This window comes from Macaca mulatta, chromosome 3 (assembly GCF_049350105.2).
Source record: "Macaca mulatta isolate MMU2019108-1 chromosome 3, T2T-MMU8v2.0, whole genome shotgun sequence".
Lineage (NCBI taxonomy): Eukaryota > Metazoa > Chordata > Mammalia > Primates > Cercopithecidae > Macaca > Macaca mulatta.
In genome coordinates, this window is record NC_133408.1 from 92,698,806 (window position 1) to 92,726,099 (window position 27,294).

The following is a 27,294-nucleotide window of genomic DNA, read 5'->3' on the forward strand; positions in this document are numbered from 1 at the left end:
CTGTAATGCTTTTAACAATCAAATCACATCAATTATCTTATATACATATTCCTTTTTTCTGTAATTATTGCACTAGTCTACTCAACCATTTATATTATTATATGTAGCCAAATTAACCTGCTTTTATCCCCAAACAAAAAAGCAAACTAGAAAACTGTTGAATTGTTTTAAAATTTTGCCATTTTTAGCAAATTTAAGATAGCAAAACAAATGTAGGTAATCATAAAAGTCATTTGCATACCCTGTTAATTTGTAGCCATCTCAAGAAATAAGGGTAAATTAAAATTATATTTAGTCTTTTGAATCTTGTTCTTAGGAATTGTCTAGGTATCAAAAATTATTTCTTGATTCAATTTAATATTTGTCTTAGGTCTTAAAGTTGCTAAGGTTATGATTTTAATTAATACATTAGTTCTTTCTGTTTTGTTTGTAATATTAAAAGAAGTTTTATAAGATTAAATGCTTTAAAATAGCATCTATTTTTACGATTCTATTTAATTATACAATGACTCTCTTGATGAGAGGTTCCCATTACTAGTTCCTTTTCACAGATAAGTAAACTATCGACTAAGTATTTATAAACTATTTAGTATTGTTAGAAATCATTCTGAAGACTTTACAACTTAATTTCATTTTGATATTGTGTTTTATACATTGTGGCTATTTGGTCCAGATCTGGACAAAGATTCCCTTTTGTAATTTCATTTTATGGATAAATTTTGTCACATATGCTAAGAGTGTAAGCGAGCTGCTTTGAGTAATATTAGAAAGGTATGTTTTGAAGAAAATAATTCACGTGTCTGTTTTTTAAAGCCAATCAATATTTATATAGGTATGAAACAATTTTTACACTTGCCTTTTAACTATAATATAGCATTTGGGCAAACAAAGACAACATTTAAAGTGAAAAATATTTTCTCTCACTGATACTCATACTACTCACATTATTGTTGAGGTTATAATGGACACATAATTAAAATTAAAATACAGTTTTTATACTCTCAAAAGGGCAAAATAAAAAGTAATTATATGTATAATCATTTTGTAAATGATATACTTATCATTTATAAATCTCTGGATATTATAGCTTCATCTAGCAAAAAATATAATCTCTTAAGCAGGAGCAGCTGCATAAACTAATAAAGAGAGAGGCACGATTAAATTTTTTTCTAAGCAAGACAAAGGAAAGCTCCAAGTTTCCTGGCGTAGTTTTGGAAGTGCAATAGTTGATTTGTTTGAAGACTGAATTAATTTTGCAGGCACACATTTCTATTTTCAGGCTGTGAAGTTTGGGGGAGGTCTTGACGGTGGTGGCAGTGGTGGGATCCATGCACGGCGTGTGGAAGAAGGAGAGAAAGGAAGAGAAAGAGGCAAGGAGGGAGGAGGAAAATGAGGCCTTGAAATATCATACACAGTTCCTTGGATGGAAGGAGGAGCGAGGTGAGCATAACCTGGCAGCTTAAGCGGAAGCTGAGCAGAGGGGAGGGGAGCTCTGTTTTCCAATTAGGGAGGGCCCATTGCTGTGAGGGACCAGCTGTGCACCAGCGGCTCTGTTTGGAAGAGCTACTTGCTGTGGGATGACTCATAATTCCTCTTCTAGAAACTGGACCTTTCCCCTGACTTCAGCTGTCTCCTCTTGTTCTGGGCCTGGACTTCTCTTCCTACAGGTCCTCCTAAGGAACTAAGCTGACCCTCTTCAGTTCTCGGGGTTTTCTGGCAGGCTCCAAGTTCCTGCTGACATCCTAAAGGCTAATGCTCTATAAGGAAGATTCTAGCTCCACAGCCTCCTTTTTGTCGGAGCTGAGATTATCCGTGGTTTTGCATTTCTCCTGAATCAGTGGGACATGTTTTTCTTCCAGCTGTGTCTCTCTTTTAACGAAAGGTTGGATTTCAGCTGATTAATGTATCTGAAAAAAGAAAAAAAGGTATGAAAAGTCTACATATGGCTGCACATGTCCCAGACTCTCACAAGAGGGGGAGGAAGTCAAGGTCAGGCTCAGGTTGGGTGGGGTCATGGCAACCTCCCTACTCACTTTCCTAAGGACATTCTCCAAGGGGTGCTGCACAGAGGGCACCCTGAGCACCATCCTGTAGCCACGGCTTCACAAGGTCACACTCCACACGTACCACAGAGCCACCCCAAGGGTTCAGCCCGGAGTCCTCCTCAGCACCTGGGAAGCAGTGCAGAACCGTAGAACCTTGGGAGATGGCCGGACAGATTCAGCGAAGAGTACCTATGCTCTGGGACTGGCCAGCACATCCAGCTCCCTCCTTCCTCTCTCTCATAATTGCATACATGGGTACATAAGGAAACGCTGAAAGACTAGTACAATGGACATCCCTATATGTACCTGCTAGATAGAACAGTTGACATTTTCCTATATTTACTTCTATCTCTGTCTCTTTTTTTCTCTGAAACATTTCAAAGTAATAGATGACTTGACATTTCAGCGTGCGTTTGAAAATCGTGTGCACATTGTACTCCATTTCCATATGTCACTGTGGTCCTTTGTTAAGCTCATTTTCCAGATGAGGAAAGGAACTGAAGCACAGAGAAAGAAGTTACACAGGAAATTGCAGACCTGAAATTTATATCCAGCTCTCACTAGCTCTGAAGGTTGTGAGAAGATTTTACAGTGATCTCTCCGACTGCGTGGAGGAGAAGGCCTCAGGTCAGTGCCTATCCTTTCTCACGTCTCCCTGGCACTCCCTTGTCTCCCTTTTCAGCACAGAGGGCACTTCTCAGGTGTAGAATGATTGCAGGCACAAGATCTCTCTCAAATTGAATCATGTATTTTAAAATTTATATTTAATTTTATACTTATCTATCATTTATGGCTATATTTTTGCATATGCCCATGTTTTATATTTTAAAAATGCATGGCAGTGGATATAAAGAAACTTTTTATACACATCTACTTAAATAAAAGTGTTATAATATTGGTAGTACATGGCAGAAATTATAGCAAAAATTGTCCCTTTGATAGGTGAATTATTCAAGCTTTAGCAATAATGTTGCAAACTCTGTGAAAGGGTTGCTGTGGGTATACACCACCCTTCCTCTGGCGGGGTCTGAACTTTAGGGGGCATTTCTGATTCCTAGTCCTGTCCTTGGCTGTCTTGGCTGTCTAGGGGAAGAGGAGAACCAGTCATTGGTGTGGCCTAAGTCGAAGGAGGAACTGTGGTGAGTCTTCTCCCTGACCCCCTTTTCCCACCCATCCTGACATATTTCTTCTGTTTTGCATTCCCAGTGCCAGGGACTGTTTGTGTGTCAAATACGACATAAAATGGATATCTTTCCCATGAGCAAAGGAAGAAGTGGGGATGCTTACCCATCCCTAAGCCTTGGTTGCTTTCTCAAACACATTCTAAATAGCAAAGCAGTCTCCTCCAGGGGACCTTTAGAGGATGGGCTTCAGTGGCCCTCTGTGCAGCTCTCCTTGGTGGTGGTCCTTGGGAAGGTGAGCAGGGAGGGACTATGACATCTAAAGTCCAGGCTCTGACTACTTCTGTCCCTGGGAATCAGTGACATGTGAAGCTATGGCTAGATTTTTCATAGATCTCTTATTTGTATTCAAAAAGCATTCAGAAGTTTTTATTTAGCTAAAAGTTGGCTTTATGTTAAGCGGGAGGCAGTTGGCACAGAACTTGTCTATTGATTAAGGAAATATGTAAATCCTTGACAACCTCATGTCTGATAAAAGGGAATATGAGACACTGGAGTCTCCTGTAGGGGGCGCTAACCTCCAGAATCAGCTGTGGGGAGCCACGTGCAGGAAAGCCACCCTGAGTTGAAGAGGACTCACTGACTGGTGCGCCCCCTGCCCCTGGCCATCTCTCCAAGGCAAAATGAACAGGCACGGTACTCACAGTCCTGCGCACTGGGAGGGTTTCCTTTCACTACTGCCTTTCAGAGCTGTCTCAAAGTGGGGTGGTAGTGCTGCCGCCCACTCCCAGATGGTGTCTAGATATCAGGCCGAACTGCCTGTCCAACAAGCCTGTCAAGTGATCATAGAGGAATCCTCATGAGGCCATACACATGGGTTGAGGGAGAGGATGCAGTGTAGCAAGGGAAGGGGGCCGGGGTTTCTGAGGGCCAGTGTAGCCGGGACGAGGGCAAAGGCACCTGCTGGAGCTCAGTCCATATATAACACTTCTGCTTGACGATGGAGCACTGCTTCATATTCTTAACTTTATGGCTTGGGGGTTTAGAAAGCACCCAACACGTGACATGGAGCTTAAGGCACATGGTGATGGGTGGCCCATGGGCAGTTTTGTCTCTACTAAGGCCCAACAGAAATCTAAAAGCTGTTTCTCTAAAGGAGAGTAGTTACCAGCAGAGAGCCACAGAGCTTCCGCCAAATCCTGTGAGTCTTCACTGTGATTTAGCCTAGAGAGGTCTGCCAAACACTCTACGCAGAATCCCTATTTGCCATTGACCCTTCAAGCAGCGTCAGTTCTTATGGGTTCTGTGTCCCAAGTGAGAAGCCTGTACATCAGCCTGGACCTGTTGCAGAACTCTCTCTTGTGGGTCTCACTCAACACTGGAAGCTTTGTGGCTCACTAGGTAGATGAGTTGGAATAATATGCCTGAATGAGGAATATATTGCCTGCCAAACCCAGAGAGGTTCACCAGGGGTCGTGCCTCTTTCTTAGTGGTAGGAGGGGCCAGATATAGCAACACGCTCTTCAATATGGAAGGAATATGCCTCAGATCATTAAATCCTTCAATTTTTCACAAAGATAGAAAGCTTCTGTTTTTTTTGTAGCATAATAGTATGATTTTTTGTTGTATGCTGTTGTATGCTATTTGTGGATTTTTTGGTGATATCTTACCAATGCAGCTAGAAGTCATTTCTTCCTTTTCATCAGATCCAGTCAACATAACATCATCAATGCAATTGACCAGAATAATGTTCTGCAGCATGAAAAATGTGATCAACATCCTATACACTAGGGCTGGAGAGTTGATATATCCCTGCAATAGGACGGTGAAGGAAAATTGCTGGCCTTCTCAGCTGAAAGCAAATTACTTTTGATGATGTCTACTAACAGTAGAGAAACAAAGAGTATTCGCCAGACCAATAGCAGCATGTCAGGCGCTAAGGGATGTGTTGAAACTATGTTTGGAATATGCAATTGAAACTATGTTTGGCATAACAGCAATTGTGTCACCATCTGATTAAATTTCTGATAATTGGAGTCACCATCTGATTAAATTTCTGATTATTCACTGCCATTCTGTTTACTGCACAGGTCAAATCAGTGAGTCAAATGGGGATTGGTAAGAATCATCACCTCTGATCTTTCAGAGGTCCTATGGTGGCACTAATCTCTACAGCCCCTCCAGGAATGAGACATTGCTTTTGGTTTGCTTAAATTCTTATGGGTAGAATCTGTTTAGTGGCTTTTACTTGGATTTTTCTATTATAATAACCTGAGCATACAAATCAAAATGGCTGCCACTTCACTTTCACCCTCCAAATCTCATGTAAAACATCTCTTGAGGCCCACCTGAACCAGAAAGGAATTCTGGGAAGCATGGCTCAGCCTAGCCAAGTTGATATTTTAAACCGTTTCAAACTATGGTCATCTTTACACTTTACACTTCAGCATGCTTTTGCAAATGATGACATTCTACTGTGTAATTGTATGCCGTTGTGGTACTGCGTTATTTTATTTCACAGATAAGGAAACTGAAGTGCAGAGATAAGAGAACTTGTCCAGGTTACACAGTAAGTGGGGGAGCTAGAGTTTATATCCAGCTCTGTCTAGCTTCAAAATCTGTGCTTTCTTTTCCTTCTTTCTTTCTCTCTTTCTTCCTTTCTTTCTTCCCTCCCTCCCTCCCTCCCTCCCTCCCTCCCTCCCTCCCTTCCTTCCTTCCTTCCTTCCTTCCTTCCTTCCTTCCTTCCTTCCTTCCTTCCTTCTTCAGAATCTCGCTCTGTCACCCAGGCTGGAGTGCAATGGCGCCATCTCAGCTCACTACAACCTCCGCCTCCTAGGTTCAAGTGATTCTCCTGCCTCAGCTTCCCGAATAGCTGGGATTATACGTGCGCACCACAACACCCAGCTAATTTTTGTATTTTTTAGTAGAAATGGGGTTTCACCATATTGGCCAGGCTGATCTTGAACTCCTGACCTTGTGATCCACCCACCTTGACCTCCCAAAGTGCTGGGATTACAGACATTAGCCACTGCACCAGGCCAACCTGTGCTCTTTCTACTGCACTCATGCCTTAGGGTGTGCACATCTAATGGTATTTACAGGGACTTCATAGTACAATGGTATGCTACATGGACACAATGTTCAATCATATAATGAAAAAACATAAGTTATTTTTATTATTGTGTCAATGAAAAAGTCTCAAGTTAGAACCAGTATGTTTCTAATACCTGTCACCTCACTAACCTTTTCTTTGTTCTTTTTTTTTCTGAGACAGAGTCTCACTCTCTCACCCAGGCTGGAGTGCAGTGGTGTGATCTTGGCTCACCACAACCTCTACCTCCCAGGTTCAAGTGATTCTCATGCCTCAGCCTCCCAAGTCGCTGGGATTACAGGTACACACCACCGCACCTGGCTATTTTATTTTATTTTATTTTTATTTTATTTTTTTAGTAGATGGGGTTTTGCCATGTTGGCCAGGCTGGTCTCAAACGCCTTACTTCAGGTGATCTGCCCACCTGGGTCTCCCGGAGTGCTGGGATTACAGGCGTGAGCCACCGCACCCAGCCAACTAACACTTTCGTATCTCACTTTAAAAAAAGAAGGATCAGACCCTAGTCTTGGCAGTAACATACATACGCGCGCGTGCACACACACACACACACACCCACCCACACACACACACACACATACACACACACACACACACAAAAACACTTAGTTAATTTTGTGGTAGGAGGTTTGCAATTCCTTTTGAAGTAAATTTATTTGAAGAGAAAAGGAAAAAAGAAAAGTAACTTTCTAAAAGAAGAGCAACCAGTTCATGTACTGGCAAAAGTTGTATCCAAAGTTGTGAATTCTATATGTGAATTACGTTCAGAATGTTTTTCTCAACCATGCATCTTTTCCTGGGCAGGAGCACTTTACTTGAGAAAGAAAACATGTTTTATCCATAGTTTCAGTAATGAGGCCACTAAAATATTAATTTTCTGAGCATTCTTAAACATAACTGAATCAGCTTCAATTTGCCTGGATAGATAGACATTTTAGTGGTTTATAGCAAAATGTAATAAACTGAATAACTGTAGGCTTTAATGTAATCTCACACAATCCTATTACATCCCAATTACTTATTTGACATTTTAAGGATAGTTCCTGCCTAAATACACACAATCCTGCAATTCCGAATGTCTTCTTCCTGTGTTGTTCCAAGGCAATCAATAGATCAGAAAGAATTAGTATCTTGCTGTGTCCTCCATTTGTAATATACACTGTCCCAGGAAGGCCTAATGCATCCCTCCCAGGCATAATAAATGTTTAGTGAGCACTGTTTGTGATAAGCTCTCCACTTTTCATTCCCACGAGTTTCAGGGCCATCATAACATCTTTTATTTCCCTTAAAGTAATGAACAAACCCAGGATCAATCCTACTGCTGCTTACAATGCATCAGAAAGGTGGGAGGGTGGCTGAGTTCAGCATAGCTTTTACACTGTAAAGAAGCTCCTTTTGAAAGTTAAACTTCAGGGACTTGGGGAGAAGGGTGAGAGAGGGGGTGAGGGATAAAAGATAAAATAGGGTGCAGTGAATACTGCTCGGTGGTGGGTGCACCAAACTCTCACAAATCACCACTAAAGAACTTACTCATTTAACCCAACACCACCTGTACACCCATAACCTATAGAAAAAAAATAAATAAATGAAAAAAAAAGTTAAGTGTATAATGTATTTAGAGGTAGATGACAGGAGCAGTGAGTCTATATAGAATTATGCAGATTGAGATCTGTGGATAGAACAATCAACATGAGGTTCAGTTGTCCCCAGTCACTTCCACATAAGTGATGAGTTTGCTAAATGATTATGATATTATATGATTATGAGTCAGTGAACGTACTTATCCAAAATTAAATAAACTACCATTTATTGAACATCTATTATGTAACAGGTTCAGAGCTGTATTTGTGGTAAACAAAGCAACATAAAATGTATCTGTCCCTGGAGACTCTTGGTTTAGATAGGATGAAAAGTAGACTAAATAAATCATAGTATAATGCGATGGGGACAAAAATAAAGGTGAGTGCCAGTTGTGAAAGTGGCACCAAAGAGGTTGTGATGGGCTCTACTTGGAGGAGTCAGGGCAGAGGGGCATAAGTGGGGTCTTGAACACTGAGTGGGAGTTATAGAAGCTTGAAACAAAGGTGAAGGGAAATGGAAACTGATTCCAAGCAGTAGGATTCATTTTAAAATGTAATGAAGTCTTTCTAAAATTGGTACTATCCTGGAAAAATAACTGTGTTTGAGGTTTGTTAGGGCTGCACTCATTTGCAGCTTGCAGGAAGCCCAATTAACAGCGCTTTCAAAAGGTAGATAGTTATTTGTTTCAGGCAACAAGAATAGTGATTGTAGGCCAGCTGGGTCTGGGATGATGGTTTAGTGGTGCATTTGTAAAGTAGGCTCTTTTCATATTTGCCCTCCACACACAGTAGAGTCCAGCCTTAGCCCTCGCATTTGTGTTTCTTGGTCAAAGATTGCTGCTGAGGCTTTGGGCTCATGTTCACATCACAATCAGGAAGATGGAAGAAGAAATGAAAGGGAGAAGGGATGTCACACCAGGTCTTTTCTTTTCTTTTTTTTTTTTACAAAAAGAAAAAAAAAAAAGCTTTCCTGAAAGTTTCTTCAAGAGATTTCAACTGATGTCGCTGGCTAGAAAGAACTTGGCCATCCCACTTAAGCACAAGGGAGTCTGAAAACCAAGAATGTTAGCTTTCCAGCCCATCACTGAGGAAGGAGAGAGAAAGAGAAAGAAAGAGAGAGAGAGAGAGAGAGAGAAAGGAGGAAGAAGAAGAAGAAGAAGAAGAAGAAGAAGAAGAAGAAGAAGAAGAAGAAGAAGAAGAAGAAGAAGAAGAAGAAGAGGAAGAAGAAGAAGCAGAAGCAGAAGAAGAAGAAGAAGAAGAAGGAGGAGGAGGAGGAGGAGGAGGAGGGGGAGGAGAGAGGAGAGGAGAGGAGAGGAGAGGAGAGGAGAAGAGAGGAGAGAAGAGAAGAGGAGAGAGAGAAAGAGAGAGAAGTTGTGGGGGGACCTGTGGCTTGTTTGTGAATAGCTCGTTCACAAAGTATAGCAAAAGGTCTTGTGAGACAGTTTTAAGCCAAAATCAATAATTTTAGCACTAAATGTTTAGGTCTTATATTAGTCAAGGTTCTCGAGAGGGACAGAACTAGTGGGATATATGTATATATGAAAGGAAGTTTATTAAGGAAAATCAGCTCACATGATCTCAAGGCAAAGTCCCACCATAGGCCATCTGCAAGCTGAGGAAGAAAGAAGTTGGTAGTGGATCAGTCTGAGTCCAAAAGCCTCAAAAGTAGGGAAGCCGACAGTGCAGCCTTCAGTCTGGCCAAAGGACCTAGATCTCCCAGCAAACCACTGGTGTAACTCCAAGACTCCAAAGGCCAAAGAACCTGGAGTTTGATGTCCAAGGGCAGGAGGAATGGGAGGAAGCATCCAGCATGGGAGAAAGATGAAAGCCAGAACTCAGCAAGCCAGCTCATCCCACCTTCTTCCACCTGCTTTGTTCTAGCCTGGCTGGCAAACAAGTGGATGGTGCCCACTCACACTGAGGGTGGGGCTTCCTCTCCCAGTCCACTGAATCAAATGTTAATCTCCTCTGGCAACGTCCTCACAGGTACACCCAGAAACAATACTTTACCAGCCATCTATGCATCCTTCAAGTCAATCAAGTTGACACCCAATGTTAACCATCACAGGTCTAAACATCTAAAGGAGGTAAAAACATCTTCTGAGTTCTTCATTTTGTAGATGAAATAACTCACTTGCTCAGGATCACACAGGTAGCTAGTGATACGGCTGGAACTTGAATTCAGGTCATCTGGTTTCCAGTCCTGTTTTTTTTCTCATTGTATGACTCCGTTCTCACACTGCTAGAAAGAGCTACCTGAGACTGGGTAATCTGTGAAGAAAAGAGGTTTAATTGTCTCATAGTTCCACAGGCTTACCAGAAAGCATGATTGGGAAATCTTAGGGAACTTACAGTCATGGCGGAAGGTGAAGAAGAAGCAAACACCTTCCCATGGCAGCAGGAGAGAGAGAAAGAGTGAGGGGAGAAGTGCCACACACTTTAAACCATCAGATCTCATGAGAATGCACTCACTATTGGGAGAACAGCATGGGGGAACCGCCCCCGTGATCTAATCACCTCCCACCAGGTCCCCTCCCCCAACACTGGGGATTACAATTCAACATGAGATTTGAGTGGGGACACAGAGCCAAACCGTATCACTCCTGTACACTAAACTGCTGTGTTGAACTTAGATTATGGTTTACATTGATCTCAAATCAAATTGTTAGTTACAAAATATTAAAAGTTTCTATAATTATTATAATCTGCATAGAAAAACAATAGCTATAAGAAATAAAAAAACTCTGGAAGAACCAGAGAAGACACCTGAGCAAATATTGGTAAAATAGCTCAATGCACTGCAGGTATCTGGTTACTTACTTATCCCTGGAAGGGAGATAAAAAAATACCAGGCAAGAATAAAGCTTCCCATCTTTTGAGGCACAAAGATTGAAAACAAAGTTGGTTCTTCAAGTGGAATTCAACTAGCCTAGAAAGTGATTGTCAATTCTTTCTCCTAACCCTTCTTCAGATCTTCAAAAACAAGGTAATATTCCTCCACAAGAAAGCTACTTTTCAGACCTGTGGAGCCTGTTCCTGAGGAAGCGCTCCTGCTTATCACAGAATGTCTAAGTGTTTGTCAAATGATAGTTTGCAGAAAGGAAGAAAATAGATGGGAAAAAAAGTCCACAAAGACACTTCTTCCCTTTGCAGTAACAAAACCTGTTGCCAAATTATTGCCTCTTATAATAATAAGGGAAGGCCACTGAACATTCACACTGCAATTTAAACGATGGAGAATGCAGGTTATTTTATTAAAATGCATGTAAATATTGATTTGGAAAGAAAATTATGTGAAAATGTTGCAGTGACTCAATAAGGAAGCAAGTGTGCCAAATATAACCTTCCACTTCTAAGCATTTTGAGAAAGAAACATAATAGAAACAGATACACAATTCCTGTATACATTTCTGCACATTCTATCCATCATCACACATTCATGCAAATGGTTAACCAGATAGTCTGTCTGAAGTCTGTCACCTTCATGAGTCAAGTGTGTTGGTGGCTTATTCTTAAACTTATCTTTAATGTCTTTGTACCCCAGTAGCATTTTGCACTTTCAAGTAATATTTTAAAATTTGTGTAAATTACTGTAATGTCCTCTCTGAATTCCAACATTTTGAATCTCTACTCTTGAATCAATGTGGCAATTCATGGTTCCTGTGACATACCACTGATGCAGGTAGAACTTTATTATAATTCCATAGTAAAATAATCATATTTTATTTACTCGTGCTTGGCATATTGTAAGCACCCAGAGATTGATGGGTTCAATCAATTTATACATGTCTTTTCAGCATTCAAATGGTGTGCCTTGCAGTGAAACAGAATGATTCGTTTTACTGAAACACTGTGTGGAACTCTAGCTAGACTTTGAGTGTGACTGCATTCCTCTCATTTCGTTGAGGTGAAGCCACTGAATGAATTTAAAGTGTAAATAAATTGTGTATAGTATATGTATTATATGCACATCAGCAAGCATGAATCACTGCATTGATCACAATCATGGGAATTTTACACCTATTGTCAGTTCTTAGACTTTGTTTAAGTCTCTGGTTTCTGGTACAGTCTTCAGTGCACTGAATGAAATGAAATACTTGTTTTGAGTCTGTTCATCAGGTTGGAAGGGGATGGAGTTGAGGATGTGATAGAACAGAAGCTGCAAAGTGACATGGTCCACACTGCCTACAAAAAAGACTGGGGTGCCTATGGCTTTTGGAAAATGAAAAATTCCAAACATATACATATAGAAACAGAATAATAAAATCCCAGGTACCCATCTCCAGCTGTGACTAATATCCACTCACAGCCAATGTTTTTGCATTGATATTTCTCCTCACCTCATGTTTTGATGCAAGTCTATATTTACATTCATAGCTTTTCAGAATGTAATTCTAAAAGACTCTTTATGAACATAATCACAGTACCAATATAAAATCTGTCAAAATCAACAGTCCCTTACCATAATTAAACGATTATCCAATATGTGTTCCAATTTTCCTGATTTCTCAAATTATATTTTGTGGTTTCTTAAAATCAGGATATGAGTAGTATTGCAATCCGTTGCTGTGCCTCTTAAGAGTCATTTTATCTAGAGTCTTCTCTTCTATTCTTTTCCTACAATGTATTTGTTGGAGAAGATGGGCTGTCTGTCCTGTCCCAGTCTGTATTTTGCGGAGTGCACCTGTGGCATTGTTCCCTTCTCCTCCACATTTACTGTAATCTAGTAGTCAGATCTGATGCTTTGATCAGTTTCAGGTTTGATTTTTGCTTGACAAAACCACTGTGCAGGTGCCACTGTGTTCTTCTATCAGGGGCATGGAAGATCTGGTGGTCTGTCTTTTTGTGATGGTGCCATGACTCCTTCTGACAAGTTCCCATGGTACATCATGGGGATGAGGGTTTGATGGACAATTAGTAGCTATTAGTAAGTTATAATATACCTGAATATCACAGATTGTGTGTAAGTTTCAGTCCTGCAAATAATTGGTATGCATTTAAAAAAGTTTATAATATTAATCACTGTTATATCTTTATTATTTTTTCTGTGTGATTTTCTAAGGTGTCCCGCCAGTCTTGCTAAGCAGAAAGCACAGTTTCTCTGTGTCAAAGCCTCTTCCATGTTGCTGTGCAGGGGCCATCTCTATCTTACAGCCTTTAAGCCAGCCCAGACTCCCCTCTGTTGTCCATGGACCTTGGCTGGGTCTGTATCAGGCCTTTTGAACCTCTAGATGGAAAGTCAGGGCTCCATCTCTTACTGTCTCAGGTGGCTTCTTGGCACTTAGACAAAGAGACACACTTTCCCTGCAAACCAGCTGTGTACACCAGAGAGAATCTCAGCCCTCCAGGCCAGAGGTCTTGAACTCTTTTCTCCCAACAGGAGGCCTCAGCTCTTTATGTTTACATACGGATAAGAGACTCCTCAAGTACTCAAAGTTGCTAAATGAATATCTGTTCCAAGGTGACTTTCTGTTCTTCTAGCCTGAGAAGCTGCTGCCAGCTTTTTTTTTTTAAACAAACTAAAACAAATAAATGAACAAAAATTCAATTTCTAAGAATTTTGACTTTAACCATTTAATCCATACTTACAGAACGCTATGACACACAGAATACTGTTCCATAGCATACATTCCAAACCTTTTTAATGAAGAAAAATATTTTACATCGAGATCCATTTTACCTACCTACCTACACACACACACACACACACACACACACCCCTTTGTTTCATTTAGCGAAACAAAATATTGCTAAATGAAACTCATTCTCTCTGTTTTCTTTTCTTTTCTTTCTTTTCTTTTTTTCTTTTTCTTTTTTCTTTCTTTTTTTTTTTTAAGATGGCCTTACTTTGTTGCCCAGGCTGGAGTGCAGTAGCATGAGCAGAGCTCACTGCAGCCTCAACCTCCTGGGTGCAAGCATTCTTCTTGCCTCAACCTCCCTCCTGAGTAGCTGGGACGACAGGCACATGCCACCGTATCCAGCTAATTTCTTAATTTTTTGTGGAGGCAGGGTCCCACTATATTGCCCAGGCTGGTCTTGAACTCCTGGGCTCAAGCATTCTTCCTGCCTTAGGCTCCCAAAGTGTTGGGATTATAGGCATGAGCCACAACACCCAGTCAAAACTCATTTTCACTATGCGAGAAGCAGGCTGCTACTTGCTACTCCTTCCTATATGCTTCCATTTTATACTATGTCATTAACAAAAAAGGTGGTTAGGCCACTAAGTTGATTTTACCACTGAATAACAACTTGTAAACTGCAAATTGAATAATACAGCTGTGGGAAAACTTTCTGGGCTAATATAGATCCAGGCACATAGCAGATGCTCAATAAATATTCGTTGATATACATGATCCTTTCTCTTACAGGTCTTTGTGAGATAAGACACATGTACATTAAAAATAAAGATACTATACAAGAATAAATTATATAAAGAGGCTACATGCATTAAATCACAAGGCAGTAGCCTAAGATTAAAAAAATCAAAAAGTGATGCAGATGGTTATTTTGTGAGTTAAGCTAATAAATGCTTATCCTTTACAATTGAAATCTAAGCAATTTATTTTTCGTGATTAAATATCTGATATTTGGTATCAATTCGTATTTGATCTTTAATTGTGAAACATTTATGTCATAACTAGAGAAGTCAGCTAACTACAGTAAAGGGAGAAAGAGGAGCCCATTTATAAACCATAAAGTATACTTTTGTTTAGGCTCCAAGTCCAAAGGGTAATAATTCACTGAAAAATTTATTGAAGAATATGTTCTGATGTGTTCTGTTTTAATTTTAAAACTTAGGAAAGAAGGAGACATTTAGATTTCTCAAGTGCCTTACAGTGTAACACAGTCTATTCCAGTAAATAAACTTTTATTTGCAAATATCTCAAATCTGAGTGGATATTTTTTTCTTAAAACAGCTTAGGGATGTAGAAAATTGTTTCTTACAGATCTGTAAAGATTTAGCAATAAAGAGTTAAGACAGTAGTTTCTAAACTTTGTGGTATGTAGGCATCACCTGGGAAACTTTTACAAATTCAATAAAATTCACAAATGCCTGTATTGTGCTACTGGTGATTCTGATTAAACTATATGAGGTGCAACCTGGTGAAGGAACGTTTATTAGCTTCCCAGGTAATCTCTAGGTGTGATAAAATGTGGGAACTGTGTTAAGGGAACTGCTGCCATCCTCTACCCCTAGAAGTCTTCAATATCATACGGTGATGGTCTGTCCTTGCCTTGGCTAAGGTGTACAGATGAAAATGTTTCTGTTGGAAATATCACCCTTTTAAAAAACGGAACGCTTATACACTGTTGGTAGGCGTGTAAATTAGTTCAGCCATTGTGGAAGACAGTGTGGTGATTCCTCAAAGACCTAAAGACAGAAATTCCATTCAACTTAACAATCTCATTACTGGGTATATACCCAAAGGGATGTAAATCATTCTGTTATAAAGACACCTGCACATGTATGTTCATTGCAGCATTATTCACAATAGCAGTGACATAGAATCAACCTAAATGTTCATCAGTGACAGACTGGATAAAGAAAATGTGGCACATATAGACCATGGAATACTATGCTGCCATAAAAAGAATGGGTTTATGTCCTTTGCACAGACATGGATGGAGCTGCAGGCCATTATCTTTAGCGAACTAACCCAGGAACAGAAAACCAAATACCACAGGCTCTCACTTATAAGTGGGAGCTTAATGATGCGAGCACATGGACCCATAGAGGGAAACAACACACATTGGGGTCTTTCAGAGGGTGGAGGGTGGGAGGAGGGAGAGGATCAGAAAAATAACTAATGGGTACTAGGCTTAATACCTGGATGAGGAGATAGTCTGTACAACAAACTCCCATGACACATGTTTATTTATGTAACAAACCTGCCTATGTACCCCTGGCTTAATAATACAAGTTAAAAAAAACTTAAGATGTTTTTATGTATGATTTCAAGAGAAGTTAAAAGATATGAACAACAACAATAGCAATAACAAAACAACAGTAAAACTTTTTTTTCACATTAAAAAATCTCCCTTTTAGGGCAGATGTGATATTTGAAAGAGGAGTGGCATTTTGATATTTAGGTTATCGAGCTAATTTAAAAATTCCTAGCTATTAACCTAGGAAAGTAAGTGTTTACTATGTAGGTATGAGAGGACTGTTTACTGAAAAACTCTTATAAACTCCCAGATCAGCAGAATTTTACGTTTGCTTCAGGGTGATCTTATGTTTTTGTGGACCTGGGATGAATTATAGAGGGATATGAACATTGTGTGAAACAGAGGTAGTTCTGAAGGTGATTCTGAAAAGAGTGTGTCAAAGTCTCATAAATGCGCAAAACAATTGGGTTTTTATTGAATCAGATGGGTTGGTGCATTTAATGGAGATGGGAAAAACTACTGAGGAAGGATAATCCAAAGTCGAATTGAGATTGACATTTTGAAAAAGAGCAGTAAGTGTTGGATATAGCCTGGGGGTTCATCACTCTCTAAGTTCTATTAATATGCTCATTTAACCAACTACAAGGTGGCAGAGTTTAATGAATGCACAGAGAATCACCTATTTGGCAATGAAAATGAGGTGCTAAGTCAGTTGTTCTCAGACTGGCTGAACATTAGAATCACCTGGGGAGCCTTGAGAAGTCCCCGGGCCTCATATCAGTTACATCGGAGTCTCCAGGATGGGGACCAGGCCAGTGTGCACCTGTGGGTGGCAAACACTATATCAAGTTAAGAAAATAGCAGATGCCACCCGCAGGCCTCTCTTCCTGTCATTACAGGCGTAAATGACATTTCTGGGGTGGGGTGAGAGTGCATAATTACGGTGGAGTTCTGGAATTGAGAAGACCTTCTAAAAGTTAGAACGTGAGGTTTGCTAAAGCATTTTCCTTTTTAGAGAATTTTTGGGAAAGGGGTTTATTATTACAAATCTTGTTTTATAGAGTGTCTCAGAGGCGATCCATAAGATTAGGGGCTCTAAGATACTGAAACCTAACGTACCTGTGAGTTTTTCTCGATAGCTGTGGTATGGGCAGGATGCACTACATTTCTACTTGTGTGCCAGCTCCATCTGATGGGCGGTGACTTCCATGGGGACAGCGTGAGAGAGATTCTGAGGCCAGGTCCAGCTGCGGCCGAATGAGTTCTGGGGTTGCTCATGACATCTGCTACGGAGGTGGAGGTGAACTGTGGAAATGGCGATGCCACATTTTTCCTGCCTTGGGTATCAAGAAAAGAGTTGGAGTTCTAAGTTAGAAAGGGAGAAATGAAAATTCCAGTTCTGCCTCTGTGGTGATTTAAACATATGTCATAAATTCTCTGATGTACTTCCCCCCCAAAAATGGAGTCTACTTCTTCCATTGAGAGTGGGCTGGACTTAATGATTTGTTCCTAAACCATAGAATGTGATTGAGGTGACACTATGTGGCTTCCAAGGCTGAGTTCTAAAAAGGATAAACTTCTATTGAGCTCTCTGAATTTTGGATTGCTCACTCTGAGGGAAGCCAGCTGCCATGATATGAGGATACTCAAGCAGCCTGTGGAGTGGCCCATATGGAGTATGACTGAGGCCTCCCACCAACAGCCAGTGTCAGCACGCCAGCCATGTGACTGAGCCACTTTGGAAGCAGATCCTTCATCCCCAGTCAAGCCTTCCAATGACTGTGGTCCCAGTCGACGTCCTGACTGCAACCTCGTGAGAAGTCCTAAGCTAGAACCACCCACCCAAGGCATTTTCAAACTCCTGATTCACAGAGACTGTGTGATGCAATAAATGTTTATTATTGATTTAAGCTATGAAGTTTTGGAGTAATTTGTAATACAGCAATACATAATGAATTCAGCTATTTAGTAGCTTTGTTCTCTAAGTTTTGGGTTCCCCTTCTGTAAAATGGAGATAAGTATCTCATAATGTAGTTTTGAAGATAAAATGAGTGAATAGTAAAGCCTATCATTGACTGAGTTCATGTGAATACTATTACACGATCTTGTACTGTGCCAGCTTGTGAATTAACTGAGGGTGTTACAGACAAAAGCCTTTGGAACACGGGCCAACCTACACAAGCAATCCCTAAGCAGTGAGAAAGATGGTGTTTTCAGTGATGGTTGTGGTCTTCTTGCATTGTGTAAAGTCTGTTTCTGCCAGTGTGGTCTTTCTTAATATCATAGGTGTAGACAAGTCAGACCTAGGCATTAAATTTGAATGTTATCTTCCACATATGTAGAAATTACTTAATTGTGAGAATTCAGAGGGGTGGCATTTAGGGCAGGTTGATCCCCTTCATTATGAAAATAAGGAACCATCATGGGATAACTCAGGATCTGGGAAGCAGTGTTGTCTACAGCCTTGGTTTATTTTTTATTTTTTATTTTTTTTTTATTTGGGAAGACCAGGATTCAAATACCAGCCTTTCCCTTTGTCTATGTTGTTTTGGTCAAATTACCAACCTCTCTGAGCTTCTAGTATTTTGTGTATGAAATGTGACTAGTAATACCTACTTTATAAGGCTGTTGTGAGTTGTATTGAATCTCAGTATGAAAGAGTATCTAGTACAGTCTCGGTATTTAATAAATGGTCAGTAGAGGTGATTAATATTTCTTTTTGAGCCTCAAGTTGAGTTCATTCCACACAACATTCCTATGAGGTAGGTGCTACTTTTATCCTTATTTTACAAATGAGGAAACTGAGGCCAGAGGCATTAGTCCAAGGTCATACACTGATTTAGGGGGAGAACAGAATGTGAATCCAGGCTGTCTTGCTCCTAAATCAAACATCTTTCCTTCTCACTATTCCTTCCATGGAAAGATTATGCATGTATGTGTATATGTCTTAAATCTCTTTATTGGAAGAAGGTGAGATCTAAATATATAGGCAAATAGTAGTTAAAAAAATATATACACACATATATTTTGAGTCAAGGTTTCACTCTGTTGCCCAAGCTGGAGTGCAGTGGCACAATCGTGGTTCACTGCAGCCTCAACTTCCTGGGCCCAAGCATCCACCCATCTCAGCCTCCCAAGTAGCTGGGACCCCAGGCATGTATCACCATGCCCGACTAATTTTTTTTAGTTTTGTAGAGATGGGGTCTCCCTATGTTGCCCAGGCTGGTCTCAAACTCTTGGGCTCAAGCAGTCCTCCCACCTTGGCTTCCAAAACTGTTGGGATTATAGGCATGAACCATTGCACCCAGCCAAAAAATATTATTATTATTATTATTATTATTTTTTGAGATCGAGTTTCATTCTTGTCACCCAGGCTGGAGTGCAGCGGCATGATCTCGGCTCACTGCAACCTCCGCCTCTGAGTTCAAGCAATTCTCCTGCCTCAGCCTCCCAAGCAGCTAGGATTACAGGCACCTGCCATCACGCCTGGCTAATTTTTTGTATTTTTAGTAGATATGGGGTTTCACCATGTTGGGCAGGCTGGTCTTGAACTCCTGACCTCAGGTGATCCACCCGCCTCGGCCTCCCAAAGTGCTGGAATTACAAGCGTGAACCACTGCACCTGGCCATTATTTCTAATATTTGTAGTTTCTGAGTAGTTGGTTCCTGACCATGCTTTGGATTTTCTCATGCTTGACTCTTTTCTTCATTCTGCCCACATGAAACTTCTAAGGGAATCTGCTTTGAAATTAGACCAGTGAATGAAGGCTTGGGAACTATTTCACAGCAGTTAGAGGGAATTAGGTGTAAGAAGAAATGCATCCATCAGTCACATTCCATGAATGCTCTCCAGACCTTGAACTCATACTTGTAACAAGGCACCAGGCATGAGTTCAGTGAACTAACAGCTTGGCCACATGCTTTGGCTTTTGTGAAACACTTTTCTCTTAGACTATTCCCTGTGGGGTTAAGTGGACAATTATAGATCACAGGGTCTTTTGTCCAGATTTCCAGCTTCTCTCTGAGGGGTGGGCCCATATTTCTTGTGCAGGTGCAGAAATGGCTTCTTGGTTAGGGGAAAGCTGTGTTGTTGAAACTGGTGGTGTTGATGGTTAACAAAGAGGCATAGGTGTCATCTTGGGCTGCTGCTGGCCACTCAGGTAAGCCTCCTCCCACTAAGGTGGGGTCAAGGTTTGTAAATCTAGAAACTTCAATCTCTAGACACACTAAAAAAGATTTGTGTACATATGTTCTCATTCATAAGTGGGAGTTGAACAATGAGGACACATGGACACACAGAGGGGAACATCATACACCAGGGCCTGTCGAGGGGTAGGGGGCAAGGGGAGGGAGAGCATTAGGACAAATACTAATGCATGTTGGGCTGAAAACCTAGATGACGGATTGATAGGTGCAGCAAACCACCATGGCACATGTATACCTGTGTAACAAACCTGCACGTTCTGCACATATATCCCAGAACTTTAAGTAAAAAAAAAAAAATTGTGTATTCATATACTTCAACAAATATTTACTGAGAGCCTACCACATGCCAGACATAGCACTAAGCACTGGGTAGAAACCAGCACAGCAAATTAATAATTTAGAGTGGAAAATATGATCTCAACAGATTAGAGTGTGCCAGTGCTCGACTCCTTTACAGCAGCAGGGACTCTCTGCCCCTCCCTTTCCTCCTCTTCTTCTCTGTTGTCATTCCTCTGTTTTCTCTCTAAAGCATCAATGCATATGCAGTATGGATTTGGAAGGAGTACCTTACTCCAGATAATGTGGGTAGGGTGGGCAACCAGTGTCTACCATGTGGTAAATGCCCAATGACATAAAGAAGATTCTATTGTAAAGTCCTTAGATTTTCGATGCATACAAAAATAAGGAGTTGATTGCTTTTCAACTGCGTCCTCCTTCTCTGGTCAAAGTGACTATTCTCTCCTTCTCTCTCTCTCTCTCTCTCTCTCTCTGTGTCTTTCTCATCTTCAATCTCTTTAACAATGTTTAACACTTTCTTCCAGACCTTTTCAAATCTACCCTTTCATTTCAAGTCTAAACTGGACCCAGCACCTCTCATGTTGGGTTACAAGTCCCAGCAAGGAAAGGGGGTCAAGGAAAGGGACATGCGACCCTGAGCAAGAGGGACCCCCTGTCACTCCCTGGGCTGTAGGAACAGAGACCATTGGGCCTGTTGCTGTTGTGAAGAGGCCTGGCTTCTTCCAGGGAGCGTCTGGTGATCACCATGGCTGGGCCAGGGCACAGATGCACCACCTGAATTGGCTGATTCACCCTGGTATCTCTGTCTTCCACCTTTCAGCAGCATCACATGCTAGCCAGGATTTCGTAAGCGAGGACAAAATGAAATCAGGGCAACCTAGGGACCTCTATGCGAGCTTCTAAAGGTATTGCACTGAAACCATTGGGCTGTGTCCCTACCCAAATCTCACCTTGAATTGTAATAATCCCCATGTGTCAAGGGCAGGGTCAGGTGGAGATAATTGAATCATAGGGGCGGTTTCCCCCATAGTGTTCTTGTGGTAGTTAATATGTCTCAAGAGATCTGATGGTTTTATAAATGGTGGCTCCCCTGCACAAGCTCTTTTGCCTGCTGCCATGTAAGATGTGACTTTGCTCCTTGTTCACCTTCAGCCATGATTGTGAGGCCTCCCTAGCCACGTGGAACTGTGAGTCAATTAAACCTCTTTCCTTTATAAATTGCCCAGTCTCGGGTATGTCTTTATTAGGTGAGATGGAAAAGTCAGCACCACCAAAGGGGCTTCTTTTTTTTTTTTTTTTTTTGAGATGGGGTCTTTCTCTGTCACCCAGGCTAGAGTGCAGTGGTGTGATCTCGGCTCACTGCAACCTCCACCTCCCTGGTTCAAACAATTCCCCTGCCTCAGCCTCCTGAGTAGCTGGGAATACAGGCGTGTACCACCATACCTGGCTAATTCAAAGGGGCTACTTTTCTAATCTGCAAGAAAAATTATATTTTTGAACAGACAAAGAGAGAAAATAAGAGGCATTGGCATTCTACAGTCTGTCTGTTCTTTGGCCATCTGGCAAGAAAGGGGTATCTTAAATTGATCAGCAGAGCGGGGTGTCCTGGAAACGGCATGGGCATGGTAAACAGCCAGGCTGAGTCTGGACCCAGTTCTGTGGCTTGCCACCTGTGTGTCTGTAGCAGGCCGCCCAGCCTCTCCAAGCTTCTCTTCCTCATCTACAATAAAATGACCATGACATCTTTCCTACCAAGGCTGCTGTGAGAAGGAAGGAGAGGAATGTGAACATGCCCAGCTTTGTGTCTGATACACAGTTGGTGTTCAAATACCAATTTCTGTTCCCTAAACCCCATCGGAACCCATATTTCTTCTTTCCAGACACCATGCCAGCATAGATTTAGAAAACAAAATCACTGGGCTTGACTTTCGAAAAATATTTACTTTTTCCAGACTCAGCCAGTTTAACCAAGGGAAAATGTTTAGCTAAGTGGGGGGAATTCAACACGACCCCCATTCCTGCTCAGCTGGCTCTGGAACTGCTCTTCTCTGATCAGTTCTGGGGAAAATCAAAACCCAGCAGCCCACAGTGCTCCCCACAACCCACGGAGGGCGCCTGGCTATTTCTGGAATGAAGGACATGGAAAGTGGGACAAGTTCTGTTTTTGCAGGTAGGTGGGGGCCAGAGCTCCCTTCCCCTTGAGGCTCTACTGTGTACCTGGGGTGTCGCTGGCCAATGCCTGAACCCCTTAGGGTGAACCCCTTAGGTAAGGCCCCGGTGTCACTGGGCCTTTCTAGGCTGCAGTGGGAGGCAGTGGCATGGTTAGAAATCACTTCCCTCATTCTCATTTTGTGGGTTTCAGGACCATCATGATGGGAGCGGTAACAATAATCCCTTATATTTGACATGACATTTTAATTTCCAGAATATGTTAGTCTGCATGGTCTTATGATCATCTTCCCAAATCCTCATAATTTCCACTGGTAGGAAAGTGTTAGTCCCATTTTACAAATAAGCAAACAGAGTCCCAGCAGTGGGAGGTTTGCCTGAAGTGAGGTTTTACCGCAGGTTATTGCCAGTGCTCCTGGCACATTTGCATCTGAGCATGGTGGGTGAGCGAGGAGCTGGGCCCCTGACAGAGCCTGGTAGACCCGCATTCCTGCCCAGCCCTGCTGCCCCTTGCTTTGTGCCCTGGGCCGGGTGGTTAGCTTTGCCAAGGCCCCGGCTCCTGGCTTCCTGGAGGCCGGTGCTGTGCTAAGGGGCTCTCCTTGGCAATTTGAGAGCAGGCGTGTGCAGGCCTGCAGGACGGCCACGTTTACACAATTCCCACTCTTCCCCCAACACCCACCGTGAGCTTCCCACAGATGTGTGGAAGCCAGGAAGAGGTGGACCTCCAAGAACCACAATGCTGCTGGCAGCTTGGCTGTAGCAGGGCAGAGATGCGAGGGGGCAAGAGCCCTGGAGAGTGGGTCACAGGGCCCACCTGTGCCTTGTTATGGTTCCTGTTAGATCTGCAGGTGGAGGGAGGATGGGAGGCCTGGACTTGGCCTCAGACCTCCAGGACCAATGGATCAATTGAAAAAAAAATGGCAGGGAGTGTGTCGCAGGGGAGTGTGACCTGGAGGCTGAGGGCAGGCAGGTGGCATCTGCGATCCCACCAGCTTTGGCCTGGCTGGAGGCTTTGGGCAGGGATAGAGTGTTTCTGCTGACTCTGTGTTTCCTTCCAGACTCTGCCTTTCTCTCCCTGTACCCTGGAAAGGAGGAATGACAATGTGATTGGTGAGACACAGCCCAGCCAAGACCCCCCTCCCCTTTCTCTGGAGAGTGAACAGGAAGGACACATTTCTTTCAATTCCTCCAACTAGAAGGCATTGACTCTGCAGGGGAACCCCTGTCCAGGCCAGTCCTGCTCCTGAATGCATCTGTTTAATTGTAAGACTCAGTATTCAGAACCCACCTACCCATGGGGGAGGCTGTGTTCTCCAGTATCGGGTTTTTTTTTTTTTTTTTTTTTGGTCTGTGTGTTGTTGTTGTTGTTGTTGTTGTTTTGAGATGGAGTCTCACTCTGTCTCCCAGGCTCGAGTGCAATGGCACAATTTCAGTTTACTGCAACCTCCACCTCCCAGGTTCAAGTGATCCTCCCGCCTCAGCCTCCCAAGTAGCTGGGATTATGTATGAGCATGTGCCACCACGCCCAGCTAATTTTTGTATTTCTAGTTGAGATGGGATTTCACCAAGTTGGTCAGGCTGGTTTCAAACTCCTGAGGTCAAGAGATCCACCCACCTCGGCCTCCTAAAGTGCTGGGATTATAGGTGTGAGCCACCTTGCTCAGCCTCCAGTATCAGCTTTACCAGAAATAAAGCAACATTGCACCCTTTTTAGGCAGTAACTTTCTTTCTTTCTTTCTCTCTTTCTTTTTTCTTTCTCTCTTTCTCTCTTTCTTTTTTCTTTCTTTTTTTCTTTCTTTCTTTCTTTCTTTCTCTTCCTTCTTTCCTTTCTTTCCCTTCCTTCCCTCCTTCCTTCCTTCTTTCCTTTCTTTCCTTCCCTTCCTTCTCTCCCTTCCCTCCCTCCCTCCCTCCCTCCCTCCCTCCCTTCCTTCCTTCCTTCCTTCCTTCCTTCCTTCCTTCCTTCCTTCCTTCCTTCCTTCCTTCTTTCCTTCCTTCCTTCCTTCCTTCTTTTTTTTTTTTTTGACAGAGTCTCGCTCTGTCATCCAGGCTAGAGTGCAATGGCACGATCTCGCTCACTGCAACCTCTGCCTCCCAGGTTCAAGCGATTCTCCTGCCTTAGCCTTCCAAATAGCTGGGACTACAGGTGTGCACCCCTACGCTCAGCTAATTTTTGTGTTTTTAGTAGAGACGGGGTTTCACCATGTTGGCCAGGATGGTCTCGATCTCTTGACCTCGTGATCCACCCGCCTTGGCCTCCCAAAGTGCTGGGATTACAGGTGTGAGCCACCATGCCCAGCCAGTATGCTATGTAATAAGTACATGGCATATGCACTATTTTGCCTTTCTAGCATCAGGGAAAAAAATTGGTAAGCCAAAGAACGTCTGGCTTCAAAGATTTCACGCCCTGTGTATGAAGAAATTTTAATATTTTCTTTCTGTGCCTGAATAAGTCTTCTTGCATGCATTCATTCTGGAGGCCGTTGCTCTGCAGAAGTATGGCTCTAAGCATGGCTTGCACACCAGCTGCTGGTCTGTGATGGGGTGAGCATGGGCTGAAATGTAAATCAGATCTGTTGCTAGACCAGTTCACTTGTTTCTTAGCCAGGCTATCCTAAGAAAAGGATCAGCAGGTTGCTTTTCATTTTGGTGTGTGCTCCTTGTTGTGGATGGGCACATTGAGAAGCACTGCTCTAAAGCTTGAGCCTCTTAAGGCCAGGAGCCTTGTCTTCATCATCTTTGCTTCCTCATTGTAACCCAGGGCTTGGAATATTACAAATGCTGGACACTCTCTTCTCCATGCTTGCTGTGTGGCTTCCTGCCTAGTGATGGACTGTCCCTTGCTTTTCACTCTGCCTGCCTTTGGAACTCCACCCCTTAACCCCTGGTCCCCAAGTCCCTTCTTTATGTCAGGTTTAAATGTCCTCTCCTCTGAGAGTCTCCCAGTGTCTCTTGTGCAGAAGAAATGCTCCAAACCTCTAAGGCAGCGTGTCCGTGGTTCCTTTCTTACAGGGGCATTGCTTACCTCTCAGTTAGTTTACGACTCCTCTCCCCGGCCAGCTGTAAATTTCTTGCAGACAGAGACTCTGTTCTGCTTGGTGTCTTTAGGACCCAGCCTACCTTCTTTCTCATGATGTGTGTTGAATAAGTATTTATTCCATAATTAATATAATGTAATACACTCATTGTTAAGTTCTCAGTGATCTCTATTGCCAGGACACACATTTCAACGTGAGATTTACAGAAATAACACTGCCTATGAGGAACCTCCCTGTCTGTACAAACCAGCATCCTTAAAATGCTGCACTAATTGGCTTAACTCTGATGTACCCTAAGCTCTACAAGTTACCTAACATATTAAACACTGAATTCAGTGGGTGGCATGGGGTAAGCACTCAATAAATATTGCTGTTATCATTTTTTTTGTTGTTAATGTTACCAGGCATGTACTTTTGTGCGTGGTCTTTCGGACTGAGAAATGTCATTTTTTTTTTTTTTTTGAGACAGAGTCTTGCTCTGTTGCCAGGCTGGAGTGCGGTGGCGCAATCTCAGCTCACTGCAACCTCTGCCTCCTGGGTTCAAATGATTCTCCTGCCTCAGTCTCCTGAGTAGCTGGGACTACAGGCATGTGCCACCATGCCCAACTAATTTTTGTATTTTTAGTAGAGATGGGGTTTCACCATGTCGGCCAGGATGGTCTCGATCTCTTGGCCTCATGATCCACCCGCCTTGGCCTCCCAAAGTGCTGGGATTACAGGCATGAGCCACCGCACCTGGCCAAATGTCATTCTTTGTTGAGTGGATCAGGAATGATCCTAAGCCTTAGAATAGCAGTTTCAATGGTAAGAATTTGCTCATTCTCCAGCCTGGCTATTTTCTAAACTACCCTTAGGCGGAATCGTGTTGTGTGGTATTCCTCACAGCTGGTGGCTAGCTGGGGATGGGCAGTCCTGGCACAGCTGGGGTGCCTGCTGGCATGCATAGTGCACGCTTGAACATTGGCATGAAGAAAATTTTCTAAAACTCCGGGGGCAAGGGAAGAGAGGACAGACCTGAACTGTAAGCCCAAGTTCCATGGTCACTAAGCTCTTTGGCCTTGAGCAAATCATTTCCATTTTGCTGCAGCTACAGTCTTGTGGGGAAGCAGAAGTTGGTCTTTTATCCCACTTGTCCTTCCCTCCGGACTTCCTCTATTTCTTTACACTGAGTCTTCTACCAGGCATTCAGTGAGCCTTTCAAATGTGCTCTCAGGAAAGCAGACACCATCAGGAATTCACACTTCAGTGTGACATTGATTCTGAGAGTCGCTTCCTGCGGTGCTACTGTTGATTCTTATTATTTAGAGTAGTTACATCCTACAAAGTTGCCACAAACACTGAATTAGGGAATATTTGCTTCCAGGGGAAATACAGCATGAGGTTCTCTTGAGTTTCTGGTCACACCATTTTTACCAGCTGATCAATATATAACCTTGTTTTATGTATATTTCAGTCTGAAGACACTTTAAAAAATATGTATTTCTTACAAACAGGTAATTAAATGCAGTGTTTTAAATAATAAAACAATATTTTAATTATGATAATGTGATCATAAATTTCTTTGGCTTTCAGCCTCACAACAATGCTGTCTGTCCACTACACTTTTTTGTGGTTGGTTGTCATCTCGTGAATCCACAGATGTTGTGCTTTTCTGTGTTTTCCGTAGCTTCGGCATGCACTGTAGATGTTACTTTAGCACTTTCCAGAGAGGACTTACACACAGTTTGGTGTGTTTCCTCTTCCTTTTCTGGATGTACTGCATTGTTGATTCATTAATATTGAATTAATGGCCAACAGCACTGTAACTCATGCCCTAATGTACCTCATCCAACACAAGTATTTTCG

General features: G+C 42.3%; 1 long non-coding RNA gene across 2 annotated transcripts; it reads left to right on the forward strand.

Annotated features, from left to right (window-relative positions):
* The first annotated feature begins 530 nt into the window (after positions 1 to 530).
* On the forward strand, positions 531 to 17,652 carry LOC106997459 (uncharacterized). 2 transcript variants are annotated; one of them, XR_003728164.2, is made up of 3 exons: positions 531 to 1,440; positions 2,518 to 2,672; positions 3,133 to 17,652. It is a non-coding gene; the product is annotated as an uncharacterized LOC106997459 (long non-coding RNA). The 2 variants fall into 2 exon arrangements; XR_003728162.2 differs by having other exon boundaries at positions 531 to 2,672.
* The last annotated feature ends 9,642 nt before the right edge of the window (positions 17,653 to 27,294 follow it).